General features: G+C 44.9%; 1 protein-coding gene across 5 annotated transcripts in view; it reads right to left on the bottom strand.

The window, feature by feature from the left end:
* Nucleotides 1-5831, bottom strand: part of C1qtnf2 (C1q and TNF related 2) — an 18130-nt gene extending 12299 nt beyond the window's left edge. The window contains exon 1 of one of the 5 annotated variants that reach the window (XM_031353912.1): nt 5648-5831. The gene's annotated coding sequence lies outside the window, so the exon portion shown is untranslated. Of the gene's footprint in view, nt 1-5572 lie in introns of all 5 variants that reach the window. The other 4 variants (XM_031353911.1, XM_031353910.1, XM_031353914.1 and 1 more) reach the window with 4 other exon arrangements.
* Between the last annotated feature and the right edge of the window lie 2479 nt (nt 5832-8310).

The raw sequence follows: 8310 nt of genomic DNA, 5'->3' as shown, positions 1-8310 counted from the left end.
GAACTCACTCTGTAGACCAGGCTGGCCTCGAACTCAGAAATCTGCCTGCCTCTTCCTCCCAAGTGCTGTGATTAAAGGCGTGCGCCACCACCACCCGGCCAGAAGTCAGTCTTGCGATTGATATCGAAGGATTCTATTGTCCACTAGTTATATCTCAGGTTTTTCAAAACTAACAAACATAACATTCAACATGGTGGGCAGTGCAGGCCAGCCCTCGGGTCCAAGCTGCTATAGGTCTCTGTGTCTCCACTGAAGAACTGGCTACAGGGGTCAGGGAGGTAGAGCCATGCTCCTGGTAATTGAAATGGGAGACCATCAAGCTCCAATGAGTCTGTGGCTATGACGTCATGTGGAGGACTAAGGAAGACAGTGAAAAAGGATGCAGTGGCTGAGTGGGATGAGAAGGAAAGAGACGTGAGGGTGTTTGTTCTCCTGTCTTCGGTTCTCTAGTGGGTGAACCTTGGGCAGCGAGCATGGTTGGAGAGAATAATTGGGCTGTGCTGTCCAATAGGAAAAGGACACAAGTCATATGTCATTTAAAATTATCTCATAGCCACATTAAAAAGTAAGAAGTAGCAGGTGAAATTATTTTCAATGTTATTAGGTCATTGTTAGGTCAAGGTATCGTCTCATTTGAATGGTCAATCTTCAAGAAAAAATATTAGTGTGACATTTCATCATCTTTAAAATTATTCTTAAATGTATTTTTATTTTATGCATATGGGTGTTTTGCTTGCATGTATGTCTGGTGCCCATGGAAACCAGAAGAGAATGATGGATACACTGGAACTGGAGTAGAGAAAGTGTGATCTGTTAAATATGTGCCGGAAGTGAACCTGAGTTTTCTGGAAGAGCACTCAGTGCTCTTAATTGCTGAGCTATCTCTCCAGTCCCATATTTTACAATATTTGATTTAACACTAACTTTGGAACTGTATGAGGTTTCTCACATTTGCAACTCAACTTTTAATATTATTTATTAATGTACATGGATTGATTGATTGATTGCATGTGTGTTTGTGTATCTGTGTGTGATTTACCAAAGTATATCAAAGAGTATGTGTGGAGGGTAGCAGACAAGTCGCAGAAGTATGTTCTTTCCTTCCACCACGAGGGTTCTGGGAATTGAACTCAGGTTGGCAGTGCCCCTATAGCAGCCCTCTGTAGCTATCGTTTCAGTGACTCTAACTCCCTCCTTTATTCTCCATGGGCACAGCATGTGATGGTGCACATAGATACAAAAACCCCTCAGATACTTACTCTCCAGACATGCCATACTCTAAAGAAGGTTATACGCATCGATCAAACCTATCATCAATTTCTTTAAGATTGCTCCATGTAAGAACTGGCAAATAGAGGCTGAAAAGCCTCAGAAAACAACTTTGTCCCTGAGGGAACTCCGTCTCAGCAAGAGTCATCAGCTGGAGGCTGGGGAGATGGCTTGCTGGGTAAAGTGCTTTCCTGCAAAGGCCTATAGATCTGAGGTTAGATCCCCAGCATTCAAAGAAGCGGAGTGGGGTGCTGGGCAGCTGTTACCTCAGTGCTAGGGGAGTGAGTATGGGTGTTTTCCTGAAGCTCAATGGCCTGTCAGTCTAGCAAAGTGTCAATTCCAGGGTCAATGACAGTCTGTGTCTCAAAAACAAAAACAAAAACAAAAAGCAACCAAAAAAACCCCAATAAAACAAAACAAAAACAAAAAATACAAACAGGAAAAACAAACAACAATAACAACAACAACAAAAACTCCAAAATAGGGTAAGAGCACTGACTGCTCTTCCGAAGGTCATGAGTTCAAATCCCAGCAACCACATGGTGGCTCACAACCACCCATAATGAAATCTGATACCCTTTTCTGTGTACTGATTTATAATAATAAATAAATCTTAAAAAAAAAAAAAGAAATCAGAGAGGTTGCAAACAAACAACATAATGAATGATAAACCTTAAGGCCCTGGGAAAGTCACAAGACAAGAATCATTAAAATCATTAAGATCAGTGCTGAAACTATGATACAGAAACAAACAAACAAAAATACAAAGAACCAATAAAAACAAAAATTAAAAAAAAACAAAAAAACAAAACACACACACACACACACACACACACACACACACACACACACCCCAGAAGATTTGGGCACAATAGAGGCAGACACCCAATGTTAATTTCTGGCTTCCAATGTGTGTATACACACATAAACACACAAAAACACACAAATACACACAAAAAGTGATCAGCTGGCTGCTTGCTAATCAATTGCCTTATGTGGACCTCAGATTATGATGCACTTTTTTGTGTGTTTGTTTCTTGGAGACAAGGTCTCCCTAAGTGTATAGCCTTGGCTGGTCTGAATTGACTATGTAGATAGAGCAGGTTGGCCTGGAGCTTGTCAGCAATCCTGACATGCCCAGCCACGCCCAGCCTCCACATCTCTACTGTTGCTTTCTTGACAGTGTCTCCTGTACCTTAGGCTGGCCTGGAACTCACTCTGGAGCTGGGAAAGCTCTTGAACGTCTGACCTTTCCGCCTGTGTCTCCCAGGTGTAGAGGTTACAGGTAGATGCCACCAGAGTGGGCTTTACACTGTACGTTTAACTTCTGATTTTTTTCTCTCTCTCTCTAATTTTAAGGTAATTTTTGTGTTCAAATAAAAATTTCTAGGGCTGGAGAGATGACCCAGTGAGCGAAGAACTTGCTGTGCAGAGGTGATGGCCTCCCTCAGTTCAAATCCCCAGGCCCCACATAAAGCCTGTATGTGATTCCAGGGCTCCTACAGCAAGACAGGAAGTGGAGACACAGGACTCCTTGGAAAGTCACAGGACAGCTAGAAACAAGCAGTGGACTGAGCCTCAAATAAGGAAGAATGCGAGGCCCAACACCTAGAATTGTCCTGTGCCCTCTGCACACACGTTGCCAAATGGCTATGCCCACACTCAGACACTCAAATGTTTACAGGGAAAGAAAGGCAGAAAGGAAATATTTAGCTTTTCTGGGGGACCTGGCATCCTGCAGGCCTTGTATTGCTCCCCCATAGTTTAAGAGGGTGATATTGGTTTCTCCATTTTGCAGAAGACAAAACAGAACCCAGAAAAATGTAAAATCACTTTTTCCATGTAAAAATGTAAATGTAAAAGTAACTTTTCTGTGCCAAGCGTATCTGGGAAACTAGGCCTGCCGGCGAGAGGTCCAGAGCTCATGGTCCTCCCTCTTAGCCCTTCTGCTAGCAGGAAGGTCTCTGACAGGCTAGTGATGCCAGCATGACTGGCCTTGTGGGCAGAGGAAGAAGTCAGAAGCGCACAAAGCCAGGGGAGGACCATTGGCTTTAGAAAGGGTTTGGCGGAGAATTGCTTCCAACCCTGGACCTGGAATAGAAGAGGATTAACGGAGCAATTCCATTTGTGGGGGATCCCTCTCATGGAAGTAGATGCAGTTTGCAGGGCCCTGACTGGCAGGAAGAAGTTGGAGAAGTATGAGTATCGGTCTGCTGCCTCCTAGTGAACAGGGGGCAGGGGGAGCAGGAAGCATCCGTGTGAGATTATGGGAAAGAGTGAGCAGTCAGCAGGGCCAGGACTAGACAAGAAACAATGCAGCAACAAAAAAGTTACTTCCCGGGCTCAAGCATAAGGACCTGAGTTTGATCCCTAGGATCTACATTAAAAAAATAAAAAAGGAACTCAACCTGGTAAAACGTGTTTAGAAGCAGAGGCAGGAGAATCTCTGGGATTCCCTGACAAACCTGCCTAGCCTATTTGGTGAGCTCCAGGCCTGTGAGAGACCCAGACTGGGCATGGGTAGCACTGGACAGCTCCTAAGGAACAATATCTGAGATTGTCCTCTGACCTCTACACTACACTACTCAAGTACATGTGTGCTCATTAGTACACACACACACACACACACACACACACAGAGAGAGAGAGAGAGAGAGAGAGAGAGAGAGAGAGAGGAACACAGACACACAATTATACACACAGAGAACACAGACACAGATATATGCATATATACATATATACATACATACATACGCAGACACATGCATAGACACACATACACAGAAAACACACACATACAGAGACACATCCATACAGATACATCCTACATACATACATACAGAGACATACAGACACACAGACACAGATACATCCACACACAAAGATACACAGACACCCAGACACACACACAGAAAATACACACACACATACACACATTAATTTCTTAGGGCATCTTGCTGACTTCTTCATGGAGTCAAGTACCTTCAAAGATGACTTTGAACTTGTGAAAAGATTTCCAATTCACCCTAGTGGGACAAAAGTGATGCCCCTGCTAGGATCTGGGAAGGCATCACACATTTGAATGTAGTCTGCTAGTTAAGTTAGGAAGGGGTAGAGGCGGTGTCTGGAGAGAGCTGAGGAGCTGAGTTAGTTGGTGGTGACGAGCTGAGTAATGCACATAGCAACCAGATACCAAATAATCCCTTGCAGATGGGAGAGCAGAAGTAAAACAGCAGGAAGAGAGGTTTTTAACAATGCTAAATGTCATTGTCATTATTAACCCTGCTGGTCTGCTGTGGACAGTCTCTGGAAGACGGTCATTTACGAGAAGGACCTCTGGACTGTTGCAGACAAGTTTTATGGTCCCAGCAGAGGAGCACCACACTGAGATGTGCGAAGGCCTTCGTGTGTTACAGGAGGGACTGGCTGGGCTGGGAGAACACCATCAGCCACTGTGATAGTTTGATTGAGTGTTGAGGTTCCTGGGATGGATCAGAGGGGAGTGGGGATAGAGAATGTGAACTACATATAGATACAAATGAGGCAGGAGTGTTTGGGGTATGGCTCTGCTGGGAGAGAGCTTGGCCAGCATGCACAAAACCCTGGGTTTGATCCCTAGCACTGAATAATTTCAACGTGGTGACACACACTGGGAATCCTACCACTCTATTGGGAGGGGTAGGAGGAGCAGGAGTCAAAGGCCATCTGAAGCTACATAGTGAGCTCAAGGCTAGATGAGCTAGAGACAGCTCTGGCTCTAACAAAAAAGACAGGGCTTAGAGACAAGTAGTTTGATGAAGGAGGGGGAGAGAGGAATTGTGAAGAACTTGAAGTAATTTTCTGACTGTCATTTACTATAGCTTTCTGAGCTAAATCTACACCACCGTCCTCCTCATTTTAATGTATTTAAAGAATGTCCAGAGCAAAAGAGATAATGAGCCCTATTGAGGTTAACTCTGTGAACCCAAGCATCCAATTTGGACACAAAGGGTTAAGTACCTTTGCTGCCTGTGCAGCCCAGAGCCTGTCCTTAAAGTGACTGAGTCAGTTCCTCCTTTGAAGATAGATAAGTCGTTGTCATGGAAACGAAAGCGCACAAGTTCAGGGCCTGAGGGCTTGGTACCAAATAGGTTCTCAGTAAACCACAGGGCTCTTTTCCTTCTTAACCCTTGAGCCACCAGTCAGAGCCTGGCACGTGGCATGCCCCTTAGCAATGTTTGAATTCGGGCTGTAATGCCCAAGGCAGAGGTGGAGAGGGGCCCATCCCAATCTCCATCCCCATCCCGAGGCGAGCCTCTGCTACCTCATCTCGTGCCTGCAGCATTCAAGGTTCCTCCAGGTCCGCCCCACTCTCTGTTCTGAGGGGCACGACACTCACCCTCTGTGCCTAGCGCCACGTCCAGGGCCATCCGACGTCGCTGCTCTGGGTGGTGCTCAGTCCTGCCTACAGCAGCCAGAGATGCGGGCCCCAGGCATAGTTTTCCCATCCCGTCATGGGCGGGAGCGCCTTCCTTCCCGGTCACGTGTGCTAGCTAGCAGCTGGCCTTCTTTTTCCCTTCGGATTTCAGAAAGACTTACAGCGGTGGGAGCAACTTGGGTGTGTCGGTGCATTTATGTGTGTAGAAGCTGTCAGAGCATTTGAAGGTTTAGAGTCGTTGTTATTACTGTGTCTGCCAGTGTCTACAGAGCCATCTGTGTGTACACGTGGGCATTTATCTCTTGGTAGATCCGAGGTTGTCAGGAGAGAACATTTCCCGATACACTGAATGTGCGTGTACTGGAGAGTGATTATAAGGTATACATATATGTTTAATAGTGTGTGTGTGTAGGTTATGCATCCAAACATACATCAGACCCCAAGTACGCACGTGCAGATTCATGGTGAAGGCTGAGCTAAGTGTGTAACTGGGGTGTGCATTATATACTGGGTGTGTCCGATAGAGGCTAAGTATCTGTGTGAGGTGACATTGATGAGTGTTCAGCGGCTTCTTTTCTATACACACACACACACACACACACACACACACACACACACACACAAACACACACGGGAACATCTTTCTGTCCTCTGCAGACATCAGTTCCTTCTTTATCCCTGTGACTCTTAGGCCTACCTCAAGTCACGGAGAGATAGAGAGAGATAGATAGAGAGAGAGAGAGAGGGAGAGAGAGAGAGAGAGAGAGAGAGAGAGAGAGAGAGAGAGAGAGAGAGAGAGAGAGAGAGAGAGAGAGAGAGAGAGAGAGAGAGAGAGAGAGAGAGAGAGAGAGAGAGAAAGAGAGAAAGAGAGAAAGAGAGAAAGAGAGAGAGAACCTACTGGATGATCTCAGCCCCCAAGACATCAGAGAGGTCTCAGTTAGATAACAAGCAGATACTAGAAGGAGAAACCCCGAAGGCCTGTTGTTAGCTCCTCTCCCTTCCTCTGCTCCCTCCTTCTAGTTCCTAGTATTCCACTGGGCAGCAGGAGCAGCTGGCTAACAGCTGTCACAGATGCGGACTTACAGTCAGAATTTTAATGCAGAAATGCCTTCAAAGTCCAACACTGATTCCACTCCCCCTAGACAAGTCAATGGAGTGCGTAGACAGCATTTCACTTTCAGAGATGTCAGAAGAATAATAATGATCTCTCCTGCACCAGCCTTCCTTCCCTTAGCTGTGACACTCACCCATAAGGCATGCAGGAAGCTATCAAGCTAGGCAGAGACCAGGATTGATATTACATAAATTTATACTTTGTAGTGATCATAAATGCTATACTAATACCATCATATATATATGTATGATAGCATTATATATTGTATAAAACAAAATAAGTAATGATACAAAAATATGTTAGAGGGTTCAATGTCTACTCAACAAATTAAAAGATGAACTTACATTTATTTGTTTATTTATTTATTTATTTATTTATTTATTTATTTATTTATTTATGTGTGTATGCATGTGTATGGAGGTCAGTGGGTCTCAGACCGGCCATGCCTACAAGGTAGGCACAAGTCCAAGTGAACCATTGACCCTCCCGTGTGATCTTCATGAAAGGTACCAATTTTCTTCTAAAGTATTAACTTTAGAGACATAGTCCTAGTTTTCTTTGAGCCATAGCTTCATGCCACTTGGAAAGAACTGGCTTCTGACAAGAGACAGTGACAGCCCCACATGAGGACTGGAAGGGACAGAGTGCCATGGCTCCTTTATTAAAGCCTTTGTTCTGATACTTGCAAGAGTTGTGATAGAAGTCCTGTTCTCGTACTCTTATCCTCTCTTTAAACTAGCTTCAATGAGTTCCTGTCAGTAACTACAGAAGGTGCCCCACTGCAGTGCCTGCCCCCCATACCTACTTCAGACCGTTCCTTTTGTATGAAGTTCTTTCAATGTGGGAGGATGTGAAGGAAGCCATCTCTTTGAATTATTAACTGGTGATCGGCTGGGTCCCCACAACCTCTCTGTGCCTTTCTTCTGAACTCTAACAATGCTGTGCTGGTAGTTTGACCTCTTGTAAGCAGGAACCATCAAACCATAGAAATCACCAGTGTGAGCCAGTCTCTAGCCTGCTTGTCTGAAACATCACTACCTAGAGCCCTTCTCAGTTGCTCCTCCCACTGGCTAGAGCCATGTCCTGATTTGTGTACCTTTTGCTTATACTGAGTAGGCAAGCATTCCCTGGTCTAAGTGATAGCTGAGTCTTTAGACTCACTAAAGAAGAAAGGTCCTGCAAAAGAATTTAGGCCAAGGGCTCCATTCCATGCACAATGCCAAGAGGCCCAGAGACTGCTAGTTGCTTAATAGTCGTGGAGCCGATTCTTTGCCTTACACCTATAGCTAACATATGGATTACTCTCTTTGCCTTTTTCAATCCTCCCTTCATTCCGCCCTTGGCACATGTGTCTACCCACCATTATTGAGTCATTCCAAAAGCTAGTGGCCAAGACCCAAGAACTCAGATGTTCATTTTCAATACAGTACTTAGTGTTGGACAAGTTCTCCAAATGAGGTCACTCTAGATGGGGTGTCAGTAATGAATCAAGGGCAGGGAGACAGTTGTT

This window comes from Mastomys coucha, unplaced genomic scaffold, assembly GCF_008632895.1.
Source record: "Mastomys coucha isolate ucsf_1 unplaced genomic scaffold, UCSF_Mcou_1 pScaffold5, whole genome shotgun sequence".
Taxonomy (NCBI): Eukaryota; Metazoa; Chordata; class Mammalia; order Rodentia; family Muridae; genus Mastomys; species Mastomys coucha.
Note: the sequence above shows the minus strand (reverse complement) of the source record. Positions and strands in the feature narration are given on the sequence as shown.